The 16838-nt window shown below is 38.8% G+C and overlaps 1 protein-coding gene across 5 annotated transcripts in view; it reads left to right on the top strand.

Moving 5' to 3' along the window:
- CCSER1 (coiled-coil serine rich protein 1) overlaps positions 1-16838 on the top strand; it is a 1061474-nt gene that overhangs the window by 326912 nt on the left and 717724 nt on the right. The window lies entirely within an intron of this gene.

The raw sequence follows: 16838 nt of genomic DNA on the forward strand, positions 1-16838 counted from the left end.
AAAGTGCCATTATTGAATCATATTAGAGTAAGCACCTCTGTTTAATAGTTACATTTTTACTATTCCTGCTACAGAGGAAAGAAGGCCTTTGGAAACAATGCTCTCTCTACTAATAACTCTCTCCACTTGGGAAGCACACTTTTACAATGCTGTAACGCAATGGAACCCACCTCTTGTGAGCATACCAGGGCTTTGTCCCTGGAGGCAATAGTTTCACCCTCCCTGGGCTGTTCTGGCCCCAGCTGGACCACTAAGCTGTTCAGATTCCCTTTGGGGGGTTTACCTCTGTCCAGTTGTAGCCCCTTCTCCAGTGGCCTTTAGGGGAGACCCGGGCTCACCCACTGCTCTGGGTCCCAGCCCAGGGGCCCTAAGAATAGCAGCCACACTCAACCATGTCCCTTTAATGAAACGGCCTTCAATTCCCTGGGTGACTTCTCCGTGGCCCCAGCCTTCACCAAAGTTTCATCCTTAGCTCAGAGTTCTTCTGTGTTGAGGCCCAGCTGTCATCCAGGAGCGCTCTCTCACTCCCCCGGTCCCTGCCGGTACTCAGCTGTCCATGGTGCTGCAGCTCCCTTTGCCCAGTCAGGAGCATTACCTGCACCCCCTGGCTTCAGCAAGAAACTGCCTGTCTCTAGTTCTACAGCTCCTTTTAATGTGGCCCTCCTGTGCCTTGATTGACTGCTGATTGGCTAGCCCTTTGCATAATCCCCCAATTGGCTGCTTCCCGCATGGTCTCTCTAGGTCACATGGAGGACTTAGCTCCACTGCTCCTTTCCTGGGATGGGTGTGGCAGGACCCTGAGGCCTCTAGCAGGGAGCCTCTGGGCCTAGTACACGCCATCACACATGCATACCACCGTGTGTGTGTGTGGTGTTCTGTATTAAATTACATAATCCTGGGCCTTTCAAACACACAATCTCAAATTTAGTTTCTTTCCTCTCTGGTATGCATGGTAAAAATGTTGCTGTTACATGTATTAAATGGAGAAGCTTACTTTAAATGAGAAGCTAGATTCAACCTTAACTATGCAGAGGCTATTGCTACTCCAAAATACTCCCAAGGAAAGCCATAAATGAAAAGAGCAATAGGGAAGCTTTTTCCCTACATAAAATTAATCTTTAATGGTATCAATTCCCTTTACTAATACCTATACAATTTTTGATATAACTATTGAGTCAAAAATTCCTTTGAAATAAACATCTGCTTTGTTTAGAAAGAGTGTTTTACAAATACAGTGGAAGAAAGATTTCCTTGTATCTGTTTTATTTTCAAATCATTTTGATAAAACTCCTCACTTGTTAATGTAACTTTGACTCTTGACCTGTAACTTGAGCAAAAATAATTGCAAGTCCTTTGAAATCACCTACACGTAAATGCCATCATTATTTCATCCAGCTTTCCCCAAACTAGATCTGAGACATTGCTTGAGGTGCTGACAGAAGCAGTTTTGTCAAGCTGCAGCAGCTGTTGTGCAGTTACTTCTCCTTGGCTAATGCTTTGGGACCCACAGATTATTTAGATTTCATTAACATTTAATTAGCCCACTGCACCTATGTCTTAGAAATGACAGATGGATGCAGGGAACATAAGGACCATCTTTATATATATATATATATATATATATAAAATTTATAAACTATGTTCCTATTTTTTTCCTTTCATAATAATTTATATTTAATTTAATCAGTTAATGGACACCTACGTTTAAACTTAGACGTAATACTTCATTTTAATAATTGAAATCAGGATGCAGTAAGAATGCAGCAGTCAGATGTCCTTCAAAATGACATCTCCAAGAAACTCTTTCCAGCAAATTATGATAGAGATTGACTAAATCATCTGAGAAGCGTTAGTACCTCCAAACACCAAGAAAGTAATTTCACAAGACGTCGTTCTAAATTCTAAACTATCCTCCAACAAAGTACCCAAGGATGAATCTGATTACAGTATTTTTATTTTATTTTTTTACTTTCAGGTGGTATCTAATTATTAATACAGTCTGTTGGTGGCATGAGGAGCATTCTTACAGTCAGCACTTGAAGGGCTTTTTAAAAAAGAAATGTTACATTGATTCTGTAATAGGTAATAGTCTGGCCCATTTGCCACATCTATTTCATTGGGGTTAATAGTCGGGGAAGGGATGAGTCATGGGTGATATTACATAGAGGAATCCAGTATAAAGCTAAAACCATTTTCTGGTAGCTTAGGACACGAAAAAAATGAAGCCTTGCTTGTCAAAAGGAGGGACATGTTATGGTCCTTAACCAAATTCCAATGAATTCAATCGGAGGCTTTTAGTTGATTTTCAGCGTGAGGTGGCTCACGATTGGTAAAAGTATGGGATCATCTGAGTTTTCTTCCCAGACCTTTCATTCTCCTCCCTATGTTTTCAATAGCAGTTTTCCTGAGAGTTGGAAAGGTGCTGTGAAACAGCATAGAATAATGGTAGGGTCCTATGGAATGGAATGTTTGAGTGACAGACTAATTCTAATCAAGTGTCTTTTCATTAAATGGTGGCAGTAAAATGCAAGGACCTGATCCAATGTCCATTCAGGTAATTGGGAATCTTTACACAGGGAAAAGGAAAGGAGTACTTGTGGCACCTTAGAGACTAACAAATTTATTTGAGCATAAGCTTTCGTGAGCTACAGCTCACTTTGAAAGCTTATACTCAAATAAATTTTAGTCTCTAAGGTGCCAGAAGTACTCCTTTTCTTTATGCGGATACAGACTAACACGGCTGCTACTCTTTACGCAGGGAGTCTTTTCTTTATACAAGTTTGGGATGAGAATACCACAGGGCATATGTTTGGAGTGATATTATCATTACATGCAGTTTTCAGCAAACAGTTACATTTATGGCTGCAAATTGGCAGCCCATGATCAAGTTTCTTCATGAAAATGTTAGGTACAATGCTTTTGAAAAAGGTATCTCCGAATTGTAAGAAAGAACACAAAAAAGCAACATCGATGATGCTGGGGTTAGAGGCCTGGGAGCTGGACTATCCAGCAAACAAAGGGAGCAGTGACCAAAGTGTATTGGCATGTATGTTACAGAACACAAATTCTCCACTGATCCGGTTCTGGCCAATCTCCCCACCCTTCGTCAAATAGCATCAGTTAATGACTCTGCTTCAATTTTTTTTTCTTTCTTTCTTTTCTTATTTAAAAAATGCTCATGATAACTGCTTAGGGATCGTTCATATTTTTTTTTTTAAAAAAAAGAAGAAACATTGGCTACAAATAGTAGACCCCACCCCAAAAATCAATAATAAACCCATAACTCTTCTCTTCCCCCTCTTAAGCGAATTCCTGTGTAAATAGTATTTCCCTCCATCATATATAAAAGTTCTGTCCTTTGGTTTTGGTAACATGATCCTCATGAAAGCCTATGGGAGACATGAACTGAGAACGCTGCAGAGTGTTTTAGGTATTTACATCTGTGTGGTTTAATAGTGGTCAATTCAGAGCTGCGGTTGTCGTGCCCATTAAAAGGTATGGCTTTCACACAGTCACTGAGGCTCTTACAGATAGTATCAGAAAGCAATCTCAACATATTCTCCATACTAAAGAATTGTGGCTTTGTATGCATACCATGCTTTTCACTCTTTTTAATTTGGTGATTAGTGACTTTCTGTATGAAAACTGCATCACTGAAAATCTACTAGGTCAGTAAATCTTTGCCACAGTAATGAGGGGCAGAGAAACCTTGATCCATACCCAGGAAAGAAAGTAAACTTGTCAAAATGTTGCATAAGCAGACAATTCCTTTTTGTGGGAACTCCACATCCTAAAAACATGAGAGATGCCTCGAAAGACAAAACACTGTTTGAGAGAGCAAAGGTTGGAAAGACATATGTTGCTCTCGCATCCATCTACTGGGATCTGGCTGTCAGTTCATTTTACATTCTCCTTTCATGACTGGAATGGTTCACCTGAGCAGTCAGTGGGGAAGATATCCTCATAAACCCAGTGCTTGCTTGACTTCTCTCTATAATCTGCCACCTCATGCTTTAAGAAAGAAAAGTACATTTGAAATGGAAGAAAACACTTCCTTCAATCATAGTAGTGGGAAACCTTGTTTGCAAACAGTGCAAACCTTGTTTGGGGGGAGGGATAGCTCAGTGGTGTGAGCACTGGCCTGCTAAACCCAGGGTTGTGAGTTCAATGCTTGAGGGGGCCATTTAGGGATGGGGCAAAAATTGGGGATTAGCCCTGCTTTGAGCAGGAGGTTGGACTAGATGACCTCCTGAGGTCCCTTCCAACCCTGATACTCTATGATTCAAACTAGAAGCAGATGACAGAACTAAGTTAATGACTGAAAAGGAAAAGTGTGTGTTGAAAACAAATTACCATTTTAAATGCAGATGTGACATCCAGTTAATGCAGGCATAGATCACTGAAAGGATTTTCTTGTACATAAACTCCTGGAGGTTACACCATTTCCTTCTCCACCTCCTTCTCACTATATCCCAGATACGGACCAGGTTATCTTGTGAAACTTGTACTCTAATGGGAATGAGAGGGAGTTCAAAAGAAACTAAAGTAAATTAGCTACATTAACACAACCAGAACCAACACCTGAAGCATTACAAAGTAGTAATGCACCATTGGTGTGGTGCAAATAGGCAGCTTTGATCTTTTCTCATTACCAAGTATAAAAACAAACAACATGCTTCTCTCCTGAGGGATGAATATTTCTAGAGTTGGCAGAGGAAGACCCTCTTCTCCACTCCAAGTTGTAAATGGTTAGTTTTCAACTTCAATAAATGAGAAGAAATGAAAATTAAAATATTCCAGAGAAATCTTTTATTTTTGTCTTGTTGAATTGTTTCTACTGCTAGTTTCTTTTTGAGACATTCTTTCACCTCTGAAAATATCATTATTCTGACTGTTAGCAGTGGATCCTAAGTGATATTTGCACATAAAAAATCCCTGTTTTTATAAAATTAATCTCTGTAAAATTGGATAGTAAACATAAGCAGAAAAACTCATGGAGAAAATCTGTTGATTCTGGCAATTACATGCGCCATTTCAATACTGCCAAAGGGTGGTCATCACTTGAAGCTATTATCTAAATGTCCGATTTCCCTTTAGAAAATCCTTAAATAAGAACCAACATTCTGCAGTTACCAGAATTTGAACACTCCCACTTCAACATTTCCATATTGTTGACACTGTTAGTTGAAAAATAAGACTTTTCTAGGGGGAAAATATTACCAAATTTGGCCCTAAGTTGCACTAATGCAGACTCAATGGTTTTAGTACATATGGGGTTGGATAGATATAACTGTAACCGAGGGCAGAATTTGAGCCTTTACATGCAATTCTTGCTTACCTTCATAAACTTTATACCATTTTCTATTTTTAAACCTAAAGATGTTCATTTTTGCACTCATGTCTGAGGATTTTAATCTCATGAATAACTTGTACTCTGGTTGTTCGGTGGGATGGCAAGTATTCTCCATACGTCTGTGACAGACTATATATCTCCATATATAATTATTTGTATTAACTGAATGGAAATGTACTGGACTGTTCTATATTACATTTTAAGCAACACATGAGAAGGAATATTTATCTTTAAGTGCTAATTTAAAAAAAACAAAACAAAAAACCCCTGTCACATTATGTCATAGTTGAGATTTGTTTTCAGAAGTTTGATAGCAGCCGGGTAATATACTTTACAGTCCATCACCAAATTTTGTATGCTAAATTCTTTTGTCAAAGTACAAGTGAATTTTTTATATCAAAACTTCTCAAGTGGAGATCATGTGTTAGAATGAATTGATGTCATTGTTTGAGCATAAACTAAGAAAAAAGAAATGCAGTGGTTTTGAAACAAGTATATAAAATTGTACCAGTCTTTTAAAAAGTAAAACATACTTTTTTCATCTTTCTTTATCACCATATTAAATCTTCTTTCTGTCAGCTAAGAGGAAATTACAGTGATTTAGTGAGAGAATCTTTATCAGTGGTTGACAGGCGGAAAAAAAATGATAAGGCCATACAAACAGTTATTTATAATAGCATTTAGCTGCAAAGTGGCAGTCACTCAGTATTTGATTTATGTAATTTTTCAAGGCATGAGAAATACCGTCTGCAGTCCATCAGACACTTTTTATGAGCTTGTTATTGAAGTATGAAAATGAATCTGCTCACTGCAGAAAGAACAAGATAAATGCTAAAGAACATACAGTTGTGTGGCAGATAATGCAATTACAGCTTTCTATTCCTACTTCTACATAAAAATTCAGTTTAAAGGCCCAGTGATAATTAACAGTTCTGTTTTACTTAATAAAATGCAAACAGTGAGCCATATCATGCCCTCAGATGCACATGTTCAGCTCCCACTACAGTTAGTGAGAAATAGGCACATGCCTCCAAGATTTGTACAGTAGAGGGTAAGAGAGAGAATTCTCCCTCCAGATATGGCCTATATAATTATGTTTGAGATGCAATCTTAAATCAAACCTTTTTAAAGTTTCTGAAAACTTCCCTGCTACCATTTTCTGGTGATCTGCCCACCCAGGTTCTGGCCAGGCTGACAAGTGAAAATGGCAAATGTTATAAAGAGATTTTTCTTATGGTATTTATGGCAGGAACTGAAACTGGAAGTGTCAACATCTGTTTTACAAAGAAAGACATTTTTACAAAAAATTCTAAGCTGGATTTGTGGGCTCAGGGATTTACATAGTTCTGATAAAGTTCAGGTAAGAGCTGAATTTCTGGATGCTTAATTGAACCCTTAGAGATTCACTCGGGTAGGTATGGTCTTGTTCCCTCTCAGTATGCCCCTATCTCTGCCATTAGCTTCGGTTGTCAAGAAGAGGATTAGACTCCTATGTCTCTCCCAGCCTTCAGGAGACCTTATGCCACTAACGTTTTGCTATTGCTTCTCTGCTCAGCCTGTTGTGTACAGCTGCCTCATTTGACTGGCCTGCTATTAAAAAAACATTAAAAGATGGAGCATCAGCACCGCTGGAGGTGACATTCTGTTGAAGGGACTGATGCTCGGTCTGTTGGACAGTGATAATATGAGATTAAAATTCTAATAAATAAATTCCCACTGTACACTGATACACATTATATAACATTGGAAAGGTTTCCACATTGAAAAAAGGTATGGGATCAGATCCTCAGCTGGTGTAAATATGCATGGCTACACTGAAGTGAATGGAATTGCAACAATTTACAGTAGCCGAGGATCTGGCCTATACATTTAAATTCCCTGTCTTTTCCTGAGTAAAATTAGAATTTTATATTCTCAGGGAATTCTGCATGTAGCATTTAAAAGGATTTAAAATTAAAGATAGAAAATATTTAATAGGTGGCATTGTCCACTCCTGCATCGCTTTTACCACGAGTGTATTCTTTAGTCCTTTGTGCAATCCAGTTCTTAATTACTCGCTCAGATTCCACCAATTCACTAGGAAGCCAGTTTACTAACCAGTCTAATAGAAATCATCATGAATAAACTTTCCTGATAGCTTGCCTGCATTTTCCTTTTCCTTTTATTCCACCTTGATGTACCACCATGACCATCTTTCTGTATTTCACACAGCTATAAGTTAATAATATAATGCTACCTAAAAGTCCTTACTGAGTAAGAGACAGCCTCCGCTACAAAGAATTTACTATCTAAACAGAAAAGACAGGAATAGTAACTATTATTATTGACATTTTACAAATGGGGAACTGAGTCACAGAGATTATGTGACATGGCCAAGGTCAAACAGGATGTCTGTGGCAGAGCTAATATTGAATCCAGATTGTCTAGGATCCAGTCCTGTGTTTTAACCACAAGGCCACCTCTCCTCTCCTCTTCTCTCTTAATCTTTTATCCCTTTGCTGCTTCTTTATTATTGTTGTTTTTCTCGGAATCCCATCCAGTTTGCTGACATCTTTCTGGTGTTATGGTGCCAGTACCGTATGCAGTATTCTGGGAGCTTTCTCACCATTGTCACATTCTTTACGATTTAAATATCCATGCACATGGAAAGAGGGCAACATTTTCTTCCTTGTCCTGGCAGTAAGGAAACAGACTGGTGCAGGTGAGCTCTGCCACAGGAGCAAAGAAAAGAAAGGAATCCCATCACCAGCCTCGGGCAGTTGCGTGGTTGCTGAGTCATCTGCCTGCCTCCAAGTCCACTCTTATGTGCTGCCCCTGGTACATTTATATTGAGCCCCTTTGCAGACTCTCCACATCTTCCAACACCCAGAACACAGGAACTGCACCAGGGGAAGCCAGATGGAGGATGGAAGGCCTACCCTGTGCCAAATTCACTACTGATGAAAATGGGTGTAATCCACTGATGTTCACTTATGCAGATGGTAAATATGGCAGATTGGATGAGAGTCTCAAAGCTCACTGGGATAGTTAGCCACATAATTCCTATTAATTTTAATAGGAGTTGCCTGGATAATTCCCCTAGTTTGCTTTGAAAATCTCAGTGATTGTTTATCCTTAGTTTAGTTTTGGGATACAAACATGTAATATATCTTTTCATTTCACTTTAAATATTGTAACTATACAAAATTCCTGGCATATGTTCTGCTCATTTTAAGATAACAATAACAAGAAATTGAATTGACCCAAAGTTTTTTTGTTTTGTTTTGTTTTTGAAATACAGGTCTAAAAGACAGTAGCCTTGCAGTAAAATGTTTAGAATCTTAATCTTGACTTCACTTTCTTTCAAAGTTATTTTATGCATATTTCCTTTCAGATGTATTCTCTTTCCCCTTGAGAGTTTGAGCGAGAAAGAAGCAGATAAAATCCTGAATACTAACTCTCTTAGTAGCATGGCTGCTTTCAGACTCAATTTGAAAAATTGAGGTGGCACTTAATGGTCTGCATTTGACAGGGAACTAAAACTATTCATTCTCTCGCATATGCATGTTCTTCTTTTCACTTGGGACAGTGAATAACTGACAGACATCTATTTTCTTTGAACTTAAAAAAGCAGAATACATTAAGCAATAAGAAATACACCGGCTAGAATAATTGCAATATGTTAGAGTGTCATAGTTCCCCAGAGATTTAAGCATTGTATTCATTGACCAAAGAATCGTGTGTGTACATCTTTTGTGCTACCAATTATTCCAAATCATTATATTGAACTGTTATGGTTGTGGTTGACTGGATTACCATGGGATTTGTCTGTATAAAGTTCCCTGTCCAATGATGTTATAGCTTAAGTACAGAACATACCAGAGGGAAAATCTAAAATGTATATGTAGTATATATGCATTTATAGCCTTGGTGTGCATATTATGGCTGTAGCCTCTTTACAAATACTGATAAACAGCAAGAGATCAGATAATACCTTCTGTTATTTTAACCTTGTGGTATATAAAACCAGCTTTGAAAACTTAAAGGCAATTTACTGTCCTACTTCTCAGACTTAGGGTATGTCTTCACTACCGCCCCCCCCCCCCCGGCCCCCCCAGAGTAGACCAGGGCTTAAATAAAAATAAAGGGGAACACTGCATTAAACCATACAGATTAAAAGTTTTACACTGGTGCTAAAAGTATATAGCTCCCTGTAAATACCCCTGAAAATACAACAAAGCAATCTTAGATTACTAAACTCTTATTAATCTTTTCTGGGGAAAAGTGACCACACCACAACAAAGTCTTAGCGTATTATACTTGCTGATGTAAACACTTTGTGTGCTGGGGAGGTCTGCAGGGATCTGGGAGGTGATCTCCCATACACAATACTATACATTCATTCTGCAGCTGGTACTTTAGCCTCAAGATAGCTGATAGTCCCCCAGTCATAACTCCATGTAGAGTGACCAGATGACCCCAATTTTTTTTTCTTATATAGGCACCTATTACCCTCTACCCCCGTCCCAATTTTTTACACTTGCTATCTGGTCACCCTCCCTCCATGTTACTTGGGGACAATGCATGATGCACCCATGTAGTCAAAAATCATACTGCCCCACCAAGAAAACATCCCTCTGCAATGCGCAAAGGGAGACGACTCTGAGCTCCTGCACTGGGACATGTAGCACCCTGCATTCCCAACCTACTGCATTCAGAGCCTTCAGCGCTTGCAAAGGGCATTGGGGGACAGAACTTTCTACCTCCCATCTGTTTCATTTTTTCTTTTTAATTTCTCCTTCCTCCATACCAGACCCACATGAAATTCCTTAAGACTACATTATTGTGCTGACAGAAGAGCAATTGTGATCTGAAAATGAGGCAGTGTTGCCGCATGGAACTGGTTAGAAGATGTCATTTTTTTTGACTTGTGCCTCTGCAGCTAGATCTTTGCTGCAGCAGAGGGGCACTCTTGCCTCTTTATTTGTTTTAGTTTTACTTTGTCCTGCCACTGCATTTACTCATTTTGCAATGCCTCTCCTGGCAAGGACTGGTTCATCATAAGGGACTTAGAGGTTTAACAAGAAAATCTAATTCAAGTATGTAAATTTAATTCAGGTTTCACTGCTGCTAGGAAGAAATGTTAACTAGTCTACCAGCTGAGCTTCCTTATTATATTACTTTATGCTTAGCTGCTCAGGTGACATGAATTATTTTCTTTTTTGCCTTAGCCAGATTAACTCTGTAGCAACATGATCAGCATCTGCTTAGGCAATTGTGCATTTTGAACTGTTTTTAATATGTCATTTCGACACTAGTTATATCTGGCTTTAGCCTGCAGATACCATCACATACAAGTCACTTGCCTATCCTTCCGATTTCGTTTAAATCTACTGTGTGGTTTTGTTATCTTTTGGGGTTCATATATGTAGCTAATGATTCAGACAGGTGTGTATCTTTAATAAACATTAGGTACTATATTGTTGTTTGAATAATCAGATAAAGATTCCAAATGCTGTTTATGAAATGAAGATAATCAAGTGGAAATCCTAAGCCAGTACAGCAATTTAAAGACAGGCAGTGTCTTCATTTCTCATAAATCTTGAGCAGACTGTGTTATTACACCGGGCCAATTCTGGACATTTAGGGTCTGATTCAATCTACTATGGCAATAGACAAGTCACAAATAAAACAGAAGAAAAAGAGAGAGAATTCAGCATAAGATGCATGGGTTTTCAGAGAAGTTTAGAAGCATCATAAAAATGTCTGTATGGAGGTAAGATTGTGAAAACTCTGAAATACATACCTTTACCACCTGGGACATACTTGGGTATTTACCAAAAATATTCAGTAACTACAACGAAAGTAATAATTTCTTCCCTGCTCTCAACACCCCCACCCTCATATTACCTATCCTTGGATGGTTGGCATTTCTGGAGTGAATTCTTTAAGGGGCCACCCTCAGTCATTTTTCTTCATGGTCCTGTCTTTCCTTGTGGCTCCATCAACTGCGACTCAATAAATAAAATAGAGTAATCTATATTGACAGGACAAAATTCTCTCCTCTCTGATCAACAGTGCACATCTCTCTTGCATATTTTCTACTTAGTCCTCATGCAGAACTCTACTTAATAATGATGGGGGTTTTGTTTGCACTGTATATAATCCTGTGTTGGAACAAATGTCCCTCTTTGTCATCAGCTGCAGTTGTTGTAGAGCAATGTTCTGTCCTCTGTTTCCCTAGGTGAGATATATATATATATATATATATATATGCACTGTTAAATAAAAGGTCAGTTGGACTTGAAAATCAGAGTGCAGTGATTGTCATTTCTTCTAGCTTAGTATATTATTGTCATGTCATCTTGTCACGTGACACCAAAATACATGGGATTGGATGATGATGATCAAACATTACTTGTCAGAGTCATATGACAATGAAGCTGTAAATTAGTATATCTTGGTTAACAAATTAGTAATGGACACAGCCTTCCTGATCCTTCAGTTGTACAACCTGATGGTGTTTTAAAGAAGAAGTTTCTTCCTAGAAAAAAAACTTGAATTAAACCATGCTTTGAAATTACATCCAAATTCTATTGGCTTATGTAATACAATTTATTTACTCAATTGTATGTTTTGTTTTCTGTCATGATGGTAGTGCACACAGCATCTGAGATATTGCAGTTATCTCCTATCTTAAGTCTCGGAAAATACCATGGTAACTCAGATTGTGGGTAAATGTTGATTCTTTCTTGGTGACCACAGTATTTGTATATAAGAATTTTCATCTGTACTTGATTTTTAATTGCTTGATCAGTGTCTCAGTGAGATCTGTGTGTGCTTTACAAATATGATGGCTACTATATTTTGCAATTGGATGAAAATATATTAAAGTAACTGTGATGCATGACCAGAAAGGGTTAAGCATCCTGCAGGATAAATGACTCAAATTCAACCCTTAAAAACATATGGGGAGATGATGTGTTTTTATGTACTTACATATATATTGGTAGAAGTCAACAATGTAATCAAACAGTCCCCATCAAACAGTTCTTGATTTAGTCCTAAGTGGAGCACAGGATCAGGTTCAAGAGGTGAATATAGCTGGACCGCTTGGTAATAGTGACCATAACATAATTAAATTTAACATCCCTGTGGTGGGGAAAACTCCACAGTGGCCCAACACTGAAGCATTTAATTTCAAAGAAAGGGGAACTACACAAAAATGTGGAGGTTAGTGAAACAGAAATTACAAGGTACAGTACCAAAAGTAAAATCCCTGCAAGCTGTGTGGAAGCTTTTTGAAGACACCTGTCACGGTTCCTCCCCCACTCTGAACTCTAGGGTACAGATGTGGGGACCTGCATGAAAAACCTCCTAAGCTTATCTTTACCAGCTTAGGTCAAAACTTCCCCAAGGTACAAAATATTACACCTTGGACTGGCCGCTACCACCACCAAACTAATACTGGTTACTGGGGAAGAGCTGTTTGGACGCGTCCTTCCCCCCAAAATACTTCCCAAAACCTTGCACCCCACTTCCTGGGCAAGGTTTGGTAAAAAGCCTCACCAATTTGCCTAGGTGACTACAGACCCAGACCCTTGGATCTTAAGAACAATGAACAATCCTCCCAACACTTGCACCCCCCCTTTCCTGGGAAATGTTGGATAAAAAGCCTCACCAATTTGCATAGGTGACCACAGACCCAAACCCTTGGATCTGAGAACAATGAAAAAGCATTCAGTGTTTTACAAGAAGACTTTTAATAAAAAAATAGAAGTAAATAGAAATAAAGAAATCCCCCCTGTAAAATCAGGATGGTAGATATCTTACAGGGTAATTAGATTCAAAAACATAGAGAACCCCTCTAGGCAAAACCTTAAGTTACAAAAAAGATACACAGACAGAAATAGTTATTCTATTCAGCACAATTCTTTTCTCAGCCATTTAAAGAAATCATAATCTAACACATACCTAGCTAGATTACTTACTAAAAGTTCTAAGACTCCATTCCTGTTCTGTCCCCGGCCAAGACGACTACAGACAGACACAGACCCTTTGTTTCTCTCCCTCCTCCCAGCTTTTGAAAGTATCTTGTCTCCTCATTGGTCATTTTGGTCAGGTGCCAGCGAGGTTACCTTTAGCTTCTTAACCCTTTACAGGTGAGAGGAGCTTTCCCCTGGCCAGGAGGGATTTCAAAGGGGTTTACCCTTCCCTTTATATTTATGACAACACCATAATAGAGGCTCAACTTAAATGTATATCCCTATTTAAAAAACATAGTAAGAGAACCAAAAAAGAGCCACTGTGGTCAAACAACAAAGTAAAAGAAGCAGTGAGAGGCAAAAAGGCATCCTTTTAAAAGTGGAAGATAAATCCTAATGAGGAAAATAGAAAAGAGCATAAACTCTCGCAAATGAAATGTAAAAATACAATTAGAAAGACCACAAAATAATTTGAAGAACAGCTAGCCAAAGACTCCAAAAGTAATAGCAATTTTTTTTTAAATTCATCAGAGGCAAAAAACATGCTAAACAACCAGTGGGGCCGCTGGACAATCGAGATGCTAAAGGAGCCCTCAAAGACGATAAAGTAATCACGGAGAAACTAAATGAATTCTTTGCATCGGTCTTCATTGTTGAGGATGTGAGGGAGTTTCCCAAACCCGAGCCATTCTTTCTGGGTGACAGATCTGAGGAACTGTCCCAGATTGAGGTGTCATTAGAGGAGGTTTTGGAAAAAATTGATAAACTAAACAGTAATACGTCTCCAGGACCTGATGGATTTCACCCAAGAGTTCTGAAGGAACTCAGATGTGAAATTGCAGGACTACTAATTGTCATCTGTAACTTATCATTTAAATCAGCTGACTGGAGGATAGCTAAGGTGACACCAATTTTTTGAAGGGCTCCAGAGGTGACTCTGGCAACTACAAGCCAGTAAACCTCACTTCAGTACCGGGCAAATCAGTTGAAACTATCCTAAAGAACACAGTTGTCAGACACATAGATGAACATACCGTATATACTCGTTCATTAGCCCGTTCGTTTATATGCCGACTCTCCAAGATGGATAGGTAAAAATAGTAAAAACTGTATAACCCTTTCATAAGCTGACCCTATATTTCAGAGGTTGGCAAACTTTGGCTCTCAGCCCATCAGGGGAAGCCGCTGGCGGGTTGGGATGTTTTGTTTACCTGGAGCGTTCAGAGGCACGGAGCCTCTCAGCTCCCTGTGGCCATGGTTCGCCGTTCCCAGCCAATGGAAGCTGCGGGAAGTGGGAGCTGAGGGGCTCCATGCCTGCAGACGCTCCAGGTAAACAAAATGAAAATGTATTAGATATTCAATTCAATGATTTCAGAGTTTAAAATCATCAAATTTTGGTGTAGACCTGTTTATAAGCCGACCCCCGCTCTTTGATGCGTCACTTTTTTACCAAAAATATTCGGCTTATGAATGAATATATACGGTAATTTGTTGGGAAATAGTCAACATGGTTTTTGTAAAGGGAAATCATGCCTCACCAATCCTCTAGAATTCTTTGAGGGGGTCAACAAGCATGCAGACAAAGGAGATCCAGTGGATATAGTGTATTTAGATTTTCAGAAAGCCTTTGACTCGGTGAAATAAGCAGTCATGGGATAAGAGAGAAGGTTCTCTCATGGATTGGTAACTGCTTAAAAGATAGGAAACAAAGGGTAAGAATAAATAGTCAGTTTTCAGAATGGAGAGGTGTAAATAGTGGTGTCCCCCAGGGATCTGTACTGGACCCATTCCTATTTAACATATTCATAAATGATCTGGAAAATATGGTAAATTTGAGGTGGCAAAATTTGCAGATGATACAAAACTACTCAAGACAGTTAAGTCCCAGGCAGATTGCGAAGAGCTACAAAAGGCTCTCACAAAACTGGGTGACTGGGCAACAAAATGGAAGATGGAATTTAATGTTGATAAATGCAAAGACTATACATATACAATGATGAGGTCTAAATTAGCTGTTACCACTCAAGAAAGAGATCTTGGAGTCATTGTGGATAGTTCTCTGAACTCATCCATTCAGTGTGCACCGGCAGTCAAAAAAGTGAACAGAACGTTGGGAATCATCAAGAAAAGGATAGATAATAAGACAGAAAATATCATATTACTCTGTATAAATCCATAGTACACCCACACCTTGAATAGTGTGTGCAGATGTGGTCGCCCCATCTCAAAAAAGATATACTATAATTGGAAAAGGTTTGAAAAGGGGCAACAAAAATGATTAGGGGTATTGAACGGCTTCCGAATGAGGAGAGATTAATAAGACTGGGACTTTTCAGCTTGGAAATGAGGCGACTAAGGGGGGATATGATAGAGGTCTATAAAATCATAAATGGTATAGAGAAAGTAAATAAGGAAGTGTTATTTACTCCTTCTCATAAAACAAGAACAAGGGGCCACCAAATGAAATCAGTAAGTAGCAGTAACAAATAAGTAACAAAAACAAGAAAATATTTTTTTCACACAATGCACTGTCAACCTCTGGAACTCCTTGCCAGTGGGTGTTGTGAAGGCCAATACTATAACAGGGTTCAAAAGGGAGCTAGATGGCTCTTAGCCAGGATGGGCAGGAATGGTGTCCCTATCCTCTGCTTGCCAGAAGTTGGGATTGGGTGACAGGGCATGGATCACTTGATGATAACCTGTCTGTTCATTCCCTTCGGGGCACCTGCCATTGGCCACTGTCAGAGGACAGGATACTACTGGGCTTGATGGACTTTTAGTCTGACCCAGTATGGCCGTTCTTATGTTTTTATGTCTATGCTGTATTCTGTTAATTCAGAGATCAAAAGAACATCTTAACATTTAAATTAACTGTAAACATAGGATGTCACTGTATTAATCTCTCTTTGAAATGTATATCAACTAATCTGCGAATGGTGGAAAAACACGCAATTGCCTTGTGTTAATCTGTATGGATAATTACCAGCTATACTTAGAAAATGGGTTCACTTCAAAGTCCACATGAGTGCCTGTATTTGAGTAAGGACTCCGGAAGGAAGTCCTGGAATTGTATAAAAGACCTTTGGGTCCCAATCCTTTTTTTATCTCAGAGCTGTTTGAGGTTTCATGCAGGGGAAGCCTTAGCCACAAGGACTGAGATCCCAGTTCTGACTGGACCATCCTGAAATTATAAACACTGGACTATAACCTATGGACTATTTCTAAAAGAACTCTTTGCATCTACAAAGCTCTCCATCTCTGCTATGAATCTTAAGATTGACTCATGTCTGTATGTATACTGTTCTTTTAACAAATTCTCTCTCCCTTTCCTTTTAAAATAAATTTTAGTTTAGTTAATAAGATTGGCTGTATGCCTGTATTTGGGAAAGGTCTGGAATATTCATTAACCTGGGAGGTAATGTGTCCAATCCTTTGGGATTGGTAGAACATTTTTTATATGATGAATAAGATTTTCAGAAATCCTCATCATAACTGACTTTGGTGTTTAGGTCTGATGAAAA

The sequence above is a fragment of the Lepidochelys kempii genome, chromosome 4 (assembly GCF_965140285.1).
Source record: "Lepidochelys kempii isolate rLepKem1 chromosome 4, rLepKem1.hap1, whole genome shotgun sequence".
NCBI classification, from domain to species: domain Eukaryota; kingdom Metazoa; phylum Chordata; order Testudines; family Cheloniidae; genus Lepidochelys; species Lepidochelys kempii.